This window comes from Piliocolobus tephrosceles, chromosome 2 (genome assembly GCF_002776525.5).
Source record: "Piliocolobus tephrosceles isolate RC106 chromosome 2, ASM277652v3, whole genome shotgun sequence".
Lineage (NCBI taxonomy): Eukaryota > Metazoa > Chordata > Mammalia > Primates > Cercopithecidae > Piliocolobus > Piliocolobus tephrosceles.
In genome coordinates, this window is record NC_045435.1 from 132,370,475 (window position 1) to 132,390,505 (window position 20,031).

Here is a 20,031-nt window from a genome sequence, read left to right on the forward strand (position 1 = left end):
AGACTGGTACTTCTCAAACATGAATATCATGAGAATTACCTGAGGATCTTATAAAAGTAGAGAATCTAATTCATTGCATCTGGGAAAGAACCTGAGCATTTCAATTTCTTACACACCCCAAGGTGACGCTGATACTGCTGTTCTAGGGACCTCATTTTGAGTAGCAAGTTTCTAGGCCACTGTGCTTCACTGCTGGGTAAAGCAAGGTGTGTAAGAAGAATTGATTTCTTAAGGTGCATTATCAGTGACCTTTTCAAATTGAACATTTATTGAGCAGGTAGCATATGTCACATATTGTACCAAGCATTTCGTATCACTTCAAATGAAACCATCATCTACCCTGTTCAAGCCAGAAACCTTGGTGCCATTCGTTAAACCAGACTCTGGATCATCCAACAAGTCTCAAGTACAACCCACCATTTTAATTTTATTTCCAAAACATATTTCAAACCCATGCTTTTTTTTCTCAGAACCTACCAACAACAACATATAAATCATGACTGTTTACCTAGACTTCTGTAACAGCCTCTTGTTCTCAGTAACCAAATATGGTCTGTCTCCTAAATCCACTCTCCATACAGCAGCCAGAGTGGTCTTATTAAAAGGTAAATTGGATCATATTACTCTGTTGCTTGAAACTTCTAAATGCCTTCAATGGCACTTAGAAGGAAAGCCAAATCTCTAAACATGGCATAGAAAGGATCTGGCCGCTGCCTATGCAAACATTTTCCCTCTCACTCAGTCATGCACTCCACTCTATCTCAGATGCACTGACTTTCCTTTAGCTCCTGAAATGTACCACAGTCTTTCTCATTTAAGGACCTATTTGCCGTGTCCTTCCTTCTGCTGGAAATCTTTTCCTTCTGCTTTTTTATGTCTTGATCCTTCTGATTTTAAAAAAATAAACTGATCTGAACATTACCTTATCAGAAAAGCTCTTCCTTACCACTCAAATTAAAATAACCCCCGTGTTTTTTCCCCGCATAACATCCTGTTCTCTTCCTTCTTAGCACTTATCTGCAAGCATTTGTGCTCATTGTGTATTGTGTGTCCTCTCAAGTAAACATCATAAAAGTAGAGACAGACTTCTTGAAACAAGATACACATCTAATGAATGTTTGTGGAATGAATGGTTAAGTTAATGAAGTTCCCACTCGAATATTCCATCCATGAGGGCAGGATTTCTGCCTTTTTGTTATTGTTGTTTTAAGTGGATCTCAGAGGAGTGTCTTGCATACAGCAGACACCTATTAAGTGTTACTTGTAGTAAATGTCTTTTAATATACATAAACTCTAGAATATTGGATACTATTATTATGCCTATTTAAGAAGTGAAGAAATAGGCTCAGCAACTTAACTTAATCCAGGTCAGAGAACTGTTAGTTTGTGGAGCCATGCTTTGAATACAGGCTTTACATGTACTTTTTACTTCCATGTTATGTGGTATCACTAAATATGTGGCAAGGTCTTCATTAGTAGATCTGTGAAAACTCTCTTAAATGTTTAGCATACCATTATTTACAAATCGTTTGCAAGTATTTATAGAAACTTTGATTTCTATGTAAAATGTTAATTGTGGGACATCTTTCTTGTTTGTAACTTAATTATTCTTCAGTTATCCAGGCCATATATTTTATATACCCAATAAAACCATAAATACCTTGAGGATATGATGAGTCTTTTGTATAACTCACAGTAGTCTCAAAGTAAGTCATTAGATATGACATGCTGTTGAATCTCCTCACATTTTCCTTTTGATTATCACTGCGACTTGCTTGAATGTCGGTGTGCTTTCTTAGTATTTTTTTCCAATCTTCTTTATTCTTGAGGAAAAGTACTCCCTTGATATATTCTACTTTGGCTATCAGAAATAGCTAAAATCTTCAATTTAGGGAATGAGAGGCTTGAAAATGTAGATTTTATGTCTCAGAGCATGTGTGCATTTACTCAACCTTATAAAATTGGATCTTTTACTTGAGCACTGAGATTCCTACCTCTTTAGCACCTGTGTATTTTGGCAACTTTGCTTTTGAAACATCATTTGGAGCACTAAGGGAACAATTGGTGCTTAGAGAGACATTAAAGAAATGCTAAATGCTATTTAAAATTTTGTGGAGATATTTTGTTTGTTTGTTTGGTTTGGTTTGATTTTTGGTACACAGAGAAGAATGAGACTCTTGGGACATCAGCCCTGTTAAGAAGAAAATGGAATATTTGAATTGTAGCAGGCAAAAAATGTTTACCCCGATGTCACATCACTAAGTTAATGCATTCAGGGCTCTCCCATGTGAGAGAGTGGTAGATGCAGTGTTAACACCATTATAAACCTTTGTCCCAATCCAGCTTGGTGGCAGAAAGGAAAGGGGAGGGTCCAAAGATTATTACTATAATTTCTATCATATGTAATGTATCCAACAAATGATAATTTATTTTCCTCTGGTTTATGTAATTAAGTTGTCCAGTTCAAAAACCATTACTCTTATTGTAGTTCTGAAGTAGTAAAGGCAGCAGGAAAAACCAACCTGTGGCTCATGTATGGTCATGTCCTCCTCCCATGTCTAAAGCAAACATCATTTATCCATTATGTCGCTCATTCCTACCAAGCCCAGAGGAGACCTCAGAATTCTTTTCAACGTAGCCTTAGAGCCAGTCACTCCAAAAGTTAGAATTGAAACCAAAGGTCACCTCACAGCTATACAATTATTAGCTGCAAATGGGAGGTGAGGGAGCATTGCTACATATGTACATATCAAAGACATGAGCAAAGTGAAGCCATTACATAAACAACTTTCACTTTGCTAATGAAGTAACTGAGTACCTTCTTCAAATATAACTAGTGAGTCATGATTCTAGAACTGGGATTCAAGTCTTCAGTATCTTTGACTTCCATCTTTTCACCATTGCACAAGTCCCCTCATACATTTGTCTACATAGATTTCTGTTTATATTACATACATTTTTATTTACCTAATCTACACTTTAATCCATTGTCAGAAGTGCCTTCTTCTGAAGATTCTATTTGTATGTAATTGGAACTAAACATATATTGGCTGTCATACTAAATTTTACTCTATCCAGATTGAAATTATTGTTCCACTGTTTTAAAATACCACAGATTTATTATTTACAATCAAGAGAGGCATGCATCAGTGTAATAATGTGCCTCAACTCAATTTAACATAATTACATTCCCCAACTGGAAATGACACCGTAGCCAGGAAGACTAAACTACCATTTACTTTCCTTACTCCGTGTTCAGCTGTAGGCACTGGAGTATGAAATGGCTAGCTACATTCATTATCAGGTTCTGTAGGCTTCTGCTCGCAATGTCCACCAAAGCTGCATTAACAGAATAAAATGTATTACAAATCCCACCATTCATTCCCAATAAACATAGTTCACAAAGTATAAATTAAGAGATAGAAATGTGTGTGTAATCATAGAATACGTGTTTTCTTTTTTTTTTTTTTTTTTTTTTTTTGAGACGGAATCTCGCTCTGTCACCCGGCCTGGAGTGCAGTGGCCGGATCTCAGCTCACTGCAAGCTCCGCCTCCTGGGTTTACGCCATTCTCCTGCCTCAGCCTCCCAAGTAGCTGGGACTACAGGCACCCGCCACCTCGCCTGGCTAGTTTTTTGTATTTTTTAGTAGAGATGGGGTTTCACCGTGTTAGCCAGGATGGTCTCCATCTCCTGACCTCGTGATCCGCCCGTCTCGGCCTCCCAAAGTGCTGGGATTACAGGCTTGAGCCACTGCGCCCGGCCGAATACGTGTTTTCTTTAGCATACAAACTCTATCTGAATATTTCTATCCATTATAACAACACTACACAAAAGTATAACAACTTGCAAAATATTTACTATGCAAACCAAACCCTGCTGTAATAAACCCACTAATGCAAATCAGTGAAAATGTTTAAACTGTGCTAGAGTTCAGTGAGAGAAGTTAGAGTGCACTGCAGTTATACCTCAGCTATTCTCCTGATTGGATCCAACTCATTGTCTCCATCAGCTTCCCCTTGCTTTCCCTGATGAATTAGCCCCTTTTAGGCACTGACTTCTCCCAGACAGTATATTTTGTTGTATGTGTAAAAATTAACATGGTAATTCTAAAATTCATATGAAGATTCAAAAAGTTAGAAATAACCAAGGCAATTGTGAAGAAGTATAAAACTATAGACTTAAACAATCAGAAATCAAGACCTATTGTAAAGCTATATTCATACGATATATCACACAGCCAAAATGTAATCATGTGGTCAGTGCAGTGACTCATGCCAGTATCCCAGTACTTTGAGAGGCTGAGGTGGGCAGATCACTTGAGGTCAGGGGTTAGAAACCAGCCTGGTCAACAAGGTGAAACCCCGTCTCTACTAAAAATACAAAAAAATTAGCCGGGCGTGAGGTGCACGCCTGTAGTCCCAGCTGCTCAGGAGGTTCAGGCAAGAGAATGGCTTGAACCTGGGAGACAGAGGTTGCAGTGAGCTGAGATAGCACCATTGCACTGCAGCCTGGGTGACAGAGTGAGACTCCATCTGAAAAAAGAAAGTGATAATGTGTTAGCCAGATGCAGCTTCCAAAAAAAAAAATTTCTTTTATAAATGATTTTAAAAAGAAACTTTCGCTTATTTCAAAGCAGCAGTGTATTAATCTCACATTCATATTACTTTTTTTCAGTCCATTTCTTTCCTTTTTTAAAAATCCTACCCTAGGATTTACTGACCAGTCACAAGCAATGCAGTTGGCAGATATCCTACACCTGTCCACCTCCTCCATGACCTGCCTCAGTTGTAAATTGCCTTGTTTGTGGTCTGCCCTTTGCAGGACAGTTCACACCTAGGGACTGAATATGAAAGGCAGGGTGGAAATGCTTAGCCATTTCAACTCAGGGTAGGACGCTGTGATGGGCAATACTTATTTGAGGTTTTATCAGGCCTGCATCGCAGTTCAACTCTCTTCCCCGCCCAGTATCTGTTTTTAGATAACCTAACAGCTGATGAATAAATAATACATGAATTGCTCATACATAAATTTGAACAAAATAAACCAGACACAAAAAAAGTATATATTATGTGATTCATTTAAATTAAGTTTTAAAACAAAGAAAACTAAACCAGAATGACAGAGATCAGAACAATGACTACCTTCAAATGGCTATTGACTATGAGAGGGTATGAGAAAGCTTTCTGTGTGCTAATAATACTCTATACCTTCATTTTTGTGTTAGTTGCCTATCTACTCATGTGACTATATACATGAATACTCAGCACTTGGATCAGCATACACACACACACACACACACACACACACATACACAGTGTGTGTATATACATATTCAGATTGAAAGGACACAAGGAATACCAAAGAGATTAGATAAGGAGGCATTTATAGTGAAATTTCAGAGTAGCATAAAAAAGAAAAAAATTCTAAAAGTTTCCAGAGGGAAAGAAAAAAACACTTACAAATGAATAAATGTCATATTGATAACAAATCTTCAAACTGCAAGTGCTGGATTCATGAAGTCAATTAAATTTACAATGAATGAAAAATCGTGATTCTACAATTCTGCACTGTTAAAGCCCAGGAAAAGAAAAAAAGAAAATAATACATAAGACTTTACTTTATTGAGCCTCAATTCATTGAAATGTCATATAGTATAATCTTGTAAAATAAAAATGGAGCTTAAGGCTGCCTCAAGAATGTAAATGCATAAATAATAGCTGTAGATGTTGGGGTCCGCGTGTTTCCTGAACAAAGGAATGAACACACAAGATAACACAAGACAAGACAAACATGGCGGCCGCCCCGAACGACACACTCTGCTTTATTTTATACCGTCGTTTGTGGAATGTTAGCAAGTCGCCAGACGCATTGTTGTTTCTCTGATCTTTCCCTGACTTTCTGAATTTCCAAGATGTTTACATATAAACAAGCCCTCAGGGTCTGCTATTTGCAACTGAGGCCAGTCTTGTAGGCTCCTTTGTCCTCCCTGTTCGCAGAGGAGGAATGCCCAGCTTCCTTTGCAAGAGCGGGACTATAATGTTAATGGGGGAATGGCCTGCTCAGTTGTAAAAGCAGATAGTCCTCTACATGTAATGGTGAGTCCAGTCACTACAATGATTTGGAAGTAGTCATGAGAATATAGAAGATATCAATATATGGCCAGGTGCGGTGGCTCACGCCTGTAATCCCAGTACTTTGGGAGGCCGAGGTGGGTGGATCACCTGAGGTCAGGAGTTCGAGACCAGCCTGACCAACATGGTGAAAGCTCGTCTCTCCTAAAAATACAAATAAATTAGCTGGGTGTGGTGGTGGATGGATCCCAGCTACCCGGGGGCTAGGGCAGGAGAATTGCTTGAACCCGGGAAGTGGAGGTTGTGGTGAGCCAAGATTGCACCGTTGCACTCCAGCCTGGGCAACAGAGTGAGACTCTGTCTCAAACTAATTTGATATGAAAATAACTATGAATTATATTGGTTGGTTGTTATCTACACGCATTGAAAAGACTAAAAGGCAGAAATGAAATCCACAGGCAGACAGCCCGGGCGGCACCCTGAGCCTGGTTAAAGATCGACCCCTGACCTAACCGGTTATGTTATCTATAAATTCCAGACGTTGTATGGACAAGCGTTGTGAAAGTCCCTGTCCTGTTCTGTTCTGTTCTGATTACCAGTGCTTGCAGCCCCCCGTCACGTACCCCCTGCTTGCTCAATCGAAACCACCCCCCTCACACCCATGGTTAAGCAAGCAGTTTGTCTAAAAAAAAAAACCCCTAGACATTTGTGGTTTAAAAAAGGGCGGGAGCCAACCAGAAACTGCCGAATGTTCAAACTTCAAAATGTCAACCAATCCCAATCTTGTAACTGCAAAAATGCCCTAATCTTCTGTAACCTGTTTGTGCCTTACTATAAAAAGTAGACTTGAGCTGTGCTCAGGACCTCTCTCTTGCCCTCCTGACTACGTCTGTACGGAGAGAGGTCCGGGTTCGAACCTGCAATAAAGTGATCCCGGCCGCTTGGCTTTGACTTTGGTTTCTGGTGGTCGTCTTTGAGGGGGGTCTCGGAACTCAGGGCACAACAGCATAACTGAAGGAAATGCTAAATCTCAATGAGAGCTAAATTTAAAACAAAGAGATGAAGTGGAAGCCAGAGGTGAGTTCAAATTCCAGATCTGTTACTCTTTTGTACAAATAAGTGAGATAATTGCTTAAGCCCTTTGAACTACAGTCTCCATATGTTTCAACGGAGATAATACTTTCTATTTAACAGGGCTGTTGGAAGGATTGTTAGATGATCAAAGAAGACTCTAGCAATGTCTCTAGTAGATTTGCCTGCCATCTGAAGCCCTTATATTCCACCCACTCTCTGTAAATAAGCCAAATCTTGACCTCTCCCCAATCTCTCTAAGTTTTAACTCAGTTTCCAACCTCACTTTTCAAGCAGATTTCCAAATAAAGATGTATATTTTCTTATTTACTTGAAATGATATCTGGAATAGTAGTTTCCAACTTCCCCATTGGATTAGATCATATCCCTGTACCTTCTACAGGTAAGAATAAAATGTTTGACAGAGAAACACGTTGTATTGTTTCTGTCAATATGGATGCTGTTATATTGCTTGAAGTAAATTATTTCACACAAATATGGGTCTCGATGTGATTATATGCTACATAAACAAACGTATACATGCATAAGAGACTGGAAACAGAATTCTGAACTGGCTCAGCTTAAATCCAGTCATCTGGTTCATGAAATCAGCATATCTACTACCACCTGGTGGTAGTTTACCCAAATTCCAGGTTACACTTTCTTGTGTGCTTGAATAAATACCTTGATCAATACAACTCAGACTACAAATCTAAAGCATGTTGCCAAACTCAAACCGGTCCGGGGAGTACATTTCCACATTTTTAGGCATCTGTCCAGATGTTTCATTTGCTTTCCTTCACACAGTAAATCATTATCAAAGGGAAGTAGTGTTATGCTTTCACTATAGTACCATTCCAGCCTCATTTCCTATTATTTCCATTGATGCCACATACACTCCAGCAAAATTATCTGCTCACTGCTTCTCACACATTGCCTGTACTCCTCTCCGCAGCTTGTCATGTCCTCTCTTATGACCATCTGTGTGCTTACAAACCAAATAGTCTAATGCCATCTTCTCCACAAAATCTTTTCACTTTACCCAGAGGGACATACTCCTTTCTCTTCTGTTATCTCCTAAAATAATTCATTGTAACATCCATCCTCATAATATGTAACACTTACTTAGTACTATAGTCATTTATATAGTTCTCCATCCAGTTTCTAAGAAATCACAAAATGCAATTTGTGACCACTAGTGTTATACAAAATTATGTTTGTGGTTCAAAACAATACTCATCATTTTAATAAATAAAGGGTTAGTTTAGAATCAGTGATTCAGCCCTGGTGTTAGACACCCTGAGTTCAAATTCCAGATCTGTCTGTAACTACTAGTTTCGTGACTTTTAAAATGTTACACAATTTACTAAAATCAGAAAACTACATAGAGGGCAAGGTATTCGTACTTGTGTGTTTTAACTTTGTATTGTCACAACAGGAATGTGATTAGCTAAATTTTGGAATTTAGCTAAAATTTTGTTCCTCATAAATATATAATATATACTTTTGAATAAATTAATTTAAATTATATTTTTCTGTAAGACAAATGACATAAAGGTATAAAGAATAATCTCTGCAGGCAGGTAGAGTCATGCATTTCTTAGTGACAGAGATAAGCTCTGAGAAATGCATCTTTGGGCAATTTTGTTGTGTAAACATCACAGAATGTACTTACACAAGCCTAGATGGTTAGCCTTGTGTAAGTGTATTCACACAGCACACCTAGGCTATATGGTATTACTCCTAGGCTGCACCCTTGTACAGCATGTTATTGTACTGAAGACTGCAGGCAATTGTAACACAATGGTAAGTATTTATGTATCTAAACAGAAAAGGTATAGTAAAAACACAATCTTTTGGTACCACTGTTGCCTGTACTCCTCTCCCCAGCTTGTCATGTCCTCTCTTATGACCATCTGTATGCCTACAAACCAAATAGTCTAATGCCACTATTAGACAGTCACTGTTAGATCTGCCACTGACTGAAATGTGGTTCAGTGGTACATGACTATATGCGTTTGTGTGTGTACATACATGTACATTGGCAAGTCCCTTCTGTCTATGAGCCTGTAAAATCAAAAGCAAGCTAGTTACTTCCTAGATACAATGGGGATACAGGTATTAGGTAAATACAGCCATTCCAAATGAGAGAAATTTTCTAAAACAAAGGGGTTACCGGGCCCAGGCAAGTCCAAAATCTGGTGGGGCAGTCAAATTTTAAGTCCCCAAAATTATCCCCTTTGACTCCATGCCTCACATCCAGCTCACACTGATGCAAGAAGTGGGTTCCCATGGTCTTGGGCAGCTCTGGCCCTGTGGCTTTGCAGGGTGCAGCCTCCCTCCTTGCTGCTTTCACAGACTGGTGTTGTCTGCAGCCTTTCCAGGCACACAGTGCAAGCTGTTGGTGGATCTACCATTCTGGGGTCTGGAGGATGGTAGCCCTCTTGTTATAGCTCCGCTACGCAGTGCCCCAGTAGAGATTGTGTGTGGGGGCTTCGACCCCACATTTCCCTTCCGCACTGCCCCAGCAGAGGTTCTCCATTAGGGCCTCACCTCTGCAGCAAATTTTGCTTGGGCGTCCAGGCATTTCCATACATCTTCTGAAATCTAGGCAGAGGTTCCCAAATCCCAGTTCTTGACTTCTGTGCACCCATAGGCTCAACACCACGTGGAAGCTGCCAAAGTTTGGGGCTTGCACCCTCTGAAACCATGGGCTAAACCCTCCTTGGCCCCTTTTAGCAATGGCTGGAGCAGCTGGGACACAGAGTACCAAGTCCCTAGGCTGCACACAGCATGGGGACCCTGGGCCAGGCCTACAAAACAATTTTTTCCTCCTAGGCCTCTGGGTCTGTGATGGGAGGAGCTGCCATGAAGACCTATGACATTCTCTGGAGACATTTTCCCCATTGTCTTGGGGATTAACATTCAGCTCCTTGTTACTTATACAAATTTCTGCAGCTGGGTTAAATTTTCCCTCAGAAAAATGGGTTTTTCTTTTCTACTGCATCATCAGGTTTTCAATTTTCCAAACTTTTATGCTCTGTTTCCCTTTTAAAGTGGAATGCTTTTAACAGCACCCACATCACCTCTTGAATGCTTTGATGCTTAGAAATTTCTTCCACCAGATACCTTAAATCATCTTTCAAGTACAAAGTTTCACAAATCTCTCGGGCAGGGCAAAATGCTGCCAGTCTCTTTGCTAAAGCATAACAAGAGTCACCTTTGCTCCAGTTCCCAAGAAGTTCCTCATCTCCATCTGAGACCACCTCAGTCTGAACCTTATTGTATGCATCATTATCAGGCTTTTGGTCAAAGCCATTCAACAAGTATCTAGGAAGTTCCAAACTTTCCCACATTTTCCTGTCTTCTTCTAAGCCCTCCAAACTGTTCCAACCTCTGCCTGTTACCTAGTTCCAAAATCACTTCCACATGTTCAGGTGTCTTTTCAGCAACACCCATTCTACTGGCACCAATTGACTGTATTAGTCCTTTTTCATGCTACTGATAAAGACATACCTGACACTGGGAAGAAAAAGGTTTAATTGGACTTACAGTTCCACATGGCTGGGAAGGCCTCAGAATCACGATGGCAGGTGAAAGGCACTTCTTGCATGGTGGCAGTAAGAGAAAATGAGAGAGATGCAAAAGCAAAAACCCCTGATAAAAACCATCAGATCTTGTGAGTCTTATTCACTACCACAAGAACAGTATGGGAGAAACTGCCCCTATGATTCAAATTATTTCTTACCAGATCCCTCACACAACATGTGGAAATTATGGGAGTACAATTCAAGATGAGATTTGGGTGGGGACACAGAGCCAAATCATATCACATATGATCCAGCAATCCTGCTGCTAGGAATGTGCCCAAAACAAAAAGAATCAGTATATCGAAGAGATATCTACACTCCCATGTTTATTGCTGCAGTATTCACAATAGCCAAGATTTGGAAGCAACCTAAGTGTCCATCAACAGATGAACGGATTTTTAAAATGTAGTATATATGCACAATGGAATATTATTCAGGCAAAAAAGGAATAAAATCTTGTTATTTTTAACAGCATGGATGGCACTAGAGGACATTATGTTAAGTGAAATAAGCCAGGCACAGAAGGACAAATTTTGCATGCTCTTACTCATGAAAATTAAAACAATCAAACTCATGGAGACAGAGTATAGAATGATGGTTGCCAGAGGCTGGGAAAGGTAATGGTGTGGGGGATGGAGGAAATTAGCCATGGCTAATGGGTGCAAAAACATTGTTAGACAGAATGAATAAGAGCTAGTATTTGATAGCACAACAGGGCGACTACAGTCCACAATAATTTATTTATATTTTAAAATGACTAAAAGAATGGATTTGTAATGTTCCTAACACCTAGAAATGATAAATTTTTAAGGTGTTGGATACCTAGTTACCCTGATGTAATTATCACACATAGTATGCCTCCATCAAAACATTACATGTACCCCATAAATATATACACCTGCTATGTACCCATAAAAATTAAAAATTGAATCAGGCACAGTAGCTCACGCCTATAATCCTCACACTTTGGAAGGCCAAGGTGGGAGCATGGCTTGAGCCCAGGAGTTTAGAAACAACCTGGGCAGGGGCCGGGCGTGGTGGCTCACGCCTGTAATCCCAGCACTTTGGGAGGCTGAGGCAGGCGGATCATTTTATTCACAATTCAAAAATAATAGAAAGGAAATCAGATCCTGTTTTGGGATTCAATCCAGGATCACACATTGCATTTACTTGTGAATAAAGTGATTCAATATGTCCTTAAGGAAAATTATTTTGTCAGTATGGGCGAGTTTCTCAAGAGAAGGGGCTGCATTTAGACACCTATGAATGTCTACAGCCTACCTCTCATCCTTTATTGAATGAATGGTGCAAAAGAGAAATGGTAGAGCAGGAGATTGGACATGAGGAGACCAGTGAGGAGGTCTGAGAGGAAAAAACAAACACTGAACACACAACACTTCTGTGTCCAGATCAGTGGAGGTATTCCCCATACACCAAGCAATTCTTAGCTAATGCCACTTGGGTGACCTGTAATTGAATTCAATTCTGACACTATCTACCTGGAATTGGTGTCAGTTTCCACAGGTTGAGGTCTCAGTTCCACAAAACTGCACCCATTTCAGACACCAATACGAGTCCCAGATTGTGAGCCGTACTTTTCACCAGCTACCTACAGGTTGGTGTTTCCACAATTTGGGAATCAAATTATCAAACCATTCTCCTTGGGTTTGATAATTCACTAGGGTGGGTCACAGAACTCAGGGAAACCTATTGACAGGTTTATTTAAAAGGATATTTTACAGGCTACAGATAAAGAAAACAAAAGGGAAAATTATGGAGTAGGGGTGGAGAGCTTCTATGCCCTCTCCTAGCAAGCCCCCACCCACCACCTCTGTGTGTTCAGCAACCTTGTGGTTCAATAACTTTTTTTTTTTCTTTTGAGACAGAGTCTCACTCCGTTCCCCAGGCTGGAGTGCAGTAGCATGATCTCGGCTTACTGCAACCTCCGCATCCTGGGTTCAAGTGATTCTCCTTCCTCAGCCTCCCAAGTAGCTGGGATTACAGGTGCCCACCCCCATGCCCGGCTGATTGTTGTATTTTTAGTAGAGACGGGGTTTCGTCATGTTGGCCAGGCTGGTCTCAAGCTCCTGACCTCAGGTGATCTGCCTGCCTTGGCCTCCCAAAGTGCTGGGTTTACAGGAAAGAGCCACGGCACCCAGTTGTTATTTAAGAATTTTTATAGAGCATGCTCTTTAGCCCCCTCACCCCACCTTTCCTAGATGTTGGTGAGTAAAGCTGAAAGTACTCTCTAGTCTTCTAATTACTTGGTCTTTCTGGTGACCAGCCCTATTCTGAGGCTATCTAGGTCCCACCCCATGTAACCTCATTAGCATGATCAGGTGTTATCAGAGGGGCTTATTGTGACTATCAAAAGATACTCCTATCACTCAGGAAATTCCAGGGGTTTTAGGAGCTTTATTACAAGGGCAAAAACCAATATACGGTATTTCAAATTATACTATAGGAGATGATTGAACTCAGTAAAAGCTGTAGAGTAGATGGGATTGATATGAAAGATTCTGCAAAGGCAGAATCTATAGAACATAATGGGTGACTAGCACGAGGGTAGGAAAGAGAAAAAACTCAAGATAGTTTTACATTTTTGAGTCTAGGTGACTGGGAGAATAGAGGAGAATGCAGTCTTTAATAGAAAACAATGTTTAAAACAATCTCTTAAAAACAAATTTTTGATGCCCTGGTTTTGGCCTATTAATTTTCATAAGCTAATTTATCAACAGAAAAAAAATTACATCTGGGCTATATAACTCATGAGTATGTTATTATTAAAAGATGAACTCTGATATAGATAGCCATGAAGAACCAGTAGTAAATCTGTGAATCTTGTTTCCTTGACGCTACTATACTTAAGGATAAATGTATTTGCTAGATGTTCTGCATTTTTGTTAGTGGTACCATTAGAACTGTAATCACCTGGAGAGTCCTTCCTGTCCACAGCACAGATAAAACCAGTTCACTGAGATCATGCTATTGGAGTAGAGAAAGAGTTTTATTGACTCCAGCCTGGCTACATAGAAGAACTGGAGTTCTTCTCCTAGTCTTCAGTCTTCTCTTCAGTCTCCCCAGAGGCTCAAAGGCTAGGGTTTTTATGGACAATTTGGTGGGCAGGGGGCTAGGGGATGGATGCTGCTGATTGGTTGAAGACAAAATTATAGGGGTATGGAAAATGGTCCTTTTGCACTGAGTTTATCTCTGGCTGGGGCTACAGGACCAGTTGAGTCATGAGTCATAAGTCCAGGTGGGATCAATCTGAAAAGCATCTTTAAAAAAAACTTAGATTCTACAATAATGATGTTATATATAGTAGCAATTGGAGAAGTTACAAATCTTGTAACTTCCTGAGAAGTCAGGGATTATAGAAACTGTGCCTTCATTTTAGCAGAACTCTGGCCTGTCCTATAGTACTGATCTTGTGGCCTTTCATTAGTCTTACATAAAGCCCAGGAACAGTGAAGGGATTAGTTCTAGGGAGAAACTATTATCATCCTTGCTTCAAAGTTAAACTGTAAACTAAATTCTTCCCAAAGTTAGCATGGCCTACACCCAGGAAGGATCAAAGACAGTGTGGAGGTCAGAAGCAAGATGGAGTCAACTATGTCAGATTTCTCTTACTGTCATAATTTTGCAAAAGTGGTTTTAGAACTGAAATTAAAATTCATACCTGGAGATAGAATGTTTCTATTAAAAAAAAAAAAAAAAACTAAAATATATGTAATTGGCTTTAGGACTAGTAGCTAGCATAAGGCAGAAAGGCCTCAAAAATTATAAATGGAAGCTGGGCAGACATAAGGACATTGTTATTGAAGACTGAAGAAAAGATTACTCATGTTATGTAGTGGTAAGACATTTGGCAACATTTTTGCTTGCAATAGTATGGAAGATGGTTTGTAAATATAACTAAGAACATTTTCAGATGGCATTTTTTGGAAGTGCCAAGTGTTGTTTTTTAATTGTGTGTGATAAGAAAAAAAAATAGATGAACTGACGAAAAAGTTGTTCTGTTTTCAAGTAGCATATAGAGGAAACATCTCCAATCCCAGAATCACTGGTTTGGAAATTAAAATTTTTTGTCATTCCCAAACTCCCAGGTCACAAAATTTACTCAAAGTTAATTGAAACCTAGAGGCAATGTCAGGGCACTGCCAGGAAAACACAACCTCACAGCCAAGATTAGTTCAGGGTGTGGTTGTAAGATTCTGTGTTGGGATCTCAGAAAAATGTAACAGGGTACCTTTTAGATGCTCCCAGCTAGACAAAAGAACTTCTAAGAATCTTAAGGTCAAGTCTCACAGACTCTTCGATTAAAAAAGTGGGTCTCCAACAATCTTTTATTTATTTTATTATTATTATTTTTAATTTTTTTGAGCAGGATCTCACTCAGTCACCCAGGCTGGAGTGCAATGGTGCTATCTCAGCTCACTTCAACCCCCACCTCCCAGGTTCCAGCGATTCTCATGCCTCAGCCTCCCCAGTAGTTGGGACTATAGGCATGCACCACCACACCTGACTAATTTTTGTATTTTTGGTAGAGACAGAGTTTCATCATGTTGGCCCGGCTAGTCTCAAACTCCTGGCCCCAAGTAGTGTGCCTGCCTTGGCCTCCCAAAGTGCTAGGGTTACAGGCATGAGCCACCACACCCAGTCCCATAAAGATATTATTCTTATACTTTGTTTATCACACACACACAAAAGAGCTTCTAAGAATCCTTAAGATGTCCCATAGCCCAAGGTAGAGATGGGCCTGCTTGAAATTTGTAGGTGCTTTTTTCTAATAGAGATTATAATTTGATACATGGAAAACCCACATCATTTTTTAAAGAATTATAAAAGCTTGGACCAAATAATACAAAGACAATTTAAAATTAAAAAGCATCTGGGCCCCCAAGCCTCCATGGGTAGAAAGCAGGCTGAAAAAGCTACACCACCCTAAATGGTACTCATTTCTATGGAAAAGGAGATATGATTCAGAGGGCAAAATAAAGAGCCCGAAGACTGAGTACATCCAAGAACCACAGAATTCACTTCCAGGGAGTAGAACTGCCCTAATCAAAGAATATTCCCCAACCCCTGAAATCAGAATAAATGACAACATATGCACAGCCGGATTTCAGAGTTGCTATGAAATGGTGACTTCTATGGACCTCCTACTTTATCCCTTTTTAAACAATTGCAGTTTTATTATCCTATATCAACATTTTAAGTTAGGAACATGGATGACAGATAATTTATCTTTTAGTTTATGGTTCTTGGTACCCAAGGAACTACACTTGAGGAGCCCCATCTACACTGTACCTGATTTAATGACAATTCCTAGACTTTGAGCTCTGTCATGATGGAATAAGCCTTCTGGGGTTTTAGGGAAGGGTGAGGATATTTTGCATATGGTAGAAACATTAACTGTTGGAGCCAGGGGACAAATTCTGGTATCTAATCTCCAAAGACAGTCTTCAGTATTTTTTTTCTTCTTGACTGGTTAGGCCATTTCCTAAATTATTTCCTTTTCTTGAATCTGTGCAAAACTGGTGCCTGGTTTGGACCAATAGAATGCAGCAGAAAAGACATTCCTATGCTTCCAAGTCCAGGCCTTAAGAGCACCGACAGTTTCCACTTTGAACCTTTTGGAGTTTAGCTCCCTTGCTACAGGAATCCTGAAACATATAGAGAGGCCATGCAGAGGAACCAAGACACCCTAAGGCCTCAGCTGAGTTCCCAGCAAGAGCCAGCACCAACTGCCAGCCATGTGAGCGAGCTGACTTGTATTTAGCCAGTATCCTGATGACCACAGTCTTAGCCAACAGCACACGGAACAGAAAAACCACTTCCCTGCATACATTCAAACACCTAGCTGAGCCTACTTAACCAACAAAGTCACACAGATAATAAAATTGTAGTTTGAGGCTGTTAAGATTTTAAGTGATTTATTTATTATGTAGCAACAGGTAAGTAATATAGGAATTTTTCTGATATTGGATCTTCAGTATAGAATAGATTTGTAAAATTCAAAGATACTTCTTGAAATATGTATTTATTTTTTCTTATGAAAAACCCATGCAAAGAAAAGTCTTAATTAGAAAAATTGGTATACAAAGAAAAATATAATAAACTTGTGAACTGCATTTCTTTAATTTGTTTTCTAATCAAAACATATAAAAGCTTTCTTTAAGTCAGCTTATAAATGATTTATTACTTTTCAGTTATCTGGTGTTTGCGTTGTAATAGAAATAACATTTTATTCTCTCAAGGAAATTTTATTTTTAGAGAACTGCTAAGTTGCTACAAATCTTTAAAGTGCTTTTTAGCCTTAGTTTACCTATTTTCATTGTTCTGGGAATGTGTTGTAATTCCTGATTGATGAACTAGAAGACTAGGTGGAGTATTGAAATACCGATGTCATAAGAAGTGATGTGCAAATTTATAATTTTTTATATTTAAATTCCAAATTTGTGATATCTTATTTCTTCAGCTTTTTCAGTTTTTCATATTCCCTGAAAAAAGAACCAAAGGGCCACCTATCTTCTACTCTTGAGGCATAATATTTTTTGACAATCTGTACACTAAATCACATTGGAAATGCACTGGGAGAATGAGATTCAATTCTTCTTGGCCTCTTCTCTGTTACCACCCACTATACATACAAGAGGTTTTGACCTAACCCTATCAGAAAATTGGTTGCTTTGGAATTTGAAGAGGCACGTGGTCTGACACTAGGCCAGAATTTATAAGCATCTATTTCCAGGATGACTCAGACCTGGCTTCAGAAAGAGGGACTGTTGACTGAAAAATACAATGAACAAAAGCCAGAGAGAAAGAAACTTTGACTCTAATCCAAAAAGTCAATTCACAGTTCTAAATCCAATAGTCAGTGCCCATGTTACTTACCCTATCAGAAACATTTCCAAAGCTGATCACTCCTTCCTCCTGAAGCACTTCCTTCACTTGGAGTCGGTCACAAGTGTCTCTGTTTTTTGTTTTTTGTTTTCCTCCCTGACTGGTCACTGTTGTTCTCAGTCTGAAGTCCTGGCTTCTGTTCTTGCCCCAGTTTCTTAACATCAGAGTGTCTTAGGGCTCAGGTCTTGGTCCTGTATCTTCTCTATCATGCACTCTCTGTTAAACCAGTTGTGTTATTTTAAATACTCTCTGGTAGGCCAACAGTCTTCAAATGTATCCCAAATCTCCAGCAGAGATCTCCCCCTAGAACTTTAGGCTCATAACCCTCAATTGGCCATCTACTCTAGGATGTCACAACTGGACATGTCCAAATGGAGCTGTTGATCTTTCCCTCAAACTGTCTTTCTCACATTGGTAAATAGCAACAACATCCTTCCAGTTGCTCAGGTCAAAAACCTGAGTCATCCTGGATTACTTTCTTTACTTAAGAGATCACATTCCACCCCTGAGCAAATTTTGTTGCCTATCTGTTCAGAATATATCAGAATCTGACCACTTCTCACTATTTTCAAACCAGAAGCCTTGCACCCCTGGATTATTATAATGACTTTCTAATCAGTCTCCTTCCTCCTATCCTTACTCCCAAACAGAAAATTCTTAACACAGCAGCCAGAGTGAAGTACTTCACTGAAAGTCAAAGCATATCAGTTCTCTTTTCAAAATCCTATAATGGCTCCCCATTTTATTCAGCATAAAAACGTTATGAAAGCATTCACGGCCCAATGTGGTCTGGCCCATCCATCTTCTCTTTGGCAGTCTCTTACTACTCCCTGCTGCTGGATCACTACATCAGCTATGCAGGCTGCCTTGCTGTTCCTGGAACTTGCCAGGTATTCCTTTGCCTCATTTCTTTCTTACTTTTTTTTGTTGTTGTTACAGACAGGGTCTCGCTATGTTGCCCAGACTGGTCTTGAACTCAGGGACTCAAGTCAATCTCCACCTCAGCCTCCCAAAATGCTGAGATGACAGGCATGAGCCACATTGCCTGGCCTTCTGTTGCCTCATTTCTTTGGATGTGCTGTTTCCTCTCTTTGGAAACCTCCTCCCCTAAATATTTATGTAAACTGTTTTCTTACCTCTTTTAAATCTTTGCTCAAATATTCCTGTCTCCGTATGGCTTTCCCTGATGGTCCTGTTTATTATTGCAACCCACCCACACCTGACACTCCTATCTCCTTTCATGTTGTATTTTTCTCCATAGCATTTACCACCTTCTAGCATTCTGTAAAATGTACTTATTTATTCCTTAACTCTCTGTCTCCCCAGCAAGAAGATAAGATCTACAAGGGTGGAGACCTCTGGTTTGTTTGCATTTTTTGCTGATGTGTCCCTGTCACTTAGGACAATGCCTTACATACCACAGTTGCTTAGTAAATATTTGCTAAATGAATGCTGAGGCCGTGTTACAGAGAGTCCTCTATCTCATCCTCTTCTTTATTAACCAAATTTCTCTATTAATTGCTCAAGACAATTATTTAAAAAAAAAAAGATACAAATGTAAAAAAACAAAAGTAAAAATTTCTGTTCTCAAATAAATTAGTCTTAGTATCATACAAAATGTCAAGTTTAGGGCTGGAAATATGGTGAGCTGAGTTGAAAATTGGTTTTAAAAAGAAATAAAAATAAAAATCTACAACTGGAATTAAGACACAAACCTTGTTTTTTCAATCAAGCAGTCTTCAAAATATTTTACATACATAAAGTTATTTACTTTATAGGCAGAGTACTCTTTACTGAATAGCTTCTCTGTGGCCTTACACTTTGTCTCAGAAGAGTTTTCTAAAACTAATGACACAAACAATCAAGAGGTTCTCAGGAAGCTGAGTCAGGAAGATTGCTTAAGCCCAGGATTTGGAGACCAGCCTCAACAGCATAGTGAAATCTCATCTCTAAATAATTTTGTTTAATTAGCCACGTATGGTGGTGCACGCCTTCAGTCCCAGCAATTTGGGAGGCTGAGGTGGGAAGATCTTTCTTGAGCTGAGTTCAAGGCAGTAGTGAGCCATGATCATGCCACTGCACTCTAGCCTGTATGTAGAGACCCCATCTCTAAAACAATGTTTTTTTAAAAAGAGGAGGACTTGACACTAACTTAGTTTTTTTTTTTCCTAGCAAAATCTAATCTGGGTTTTTTATCAACTGTTAGAATCTTAATGAAAAGATGTTTTGATAGCAAGCCATAAAATGAAGGTAAAATGACTATGCAGTTAGAAGGTACTTAATGTCAGCTCCTCATCTGGCTTTTCTGAATGAGCACTTGGTTACCTGCGGTGACTGGATCTGCAGCCTTCAAGTGTCTACTTTGGCTCAAATCTCTTTATTAGGCCCCCCT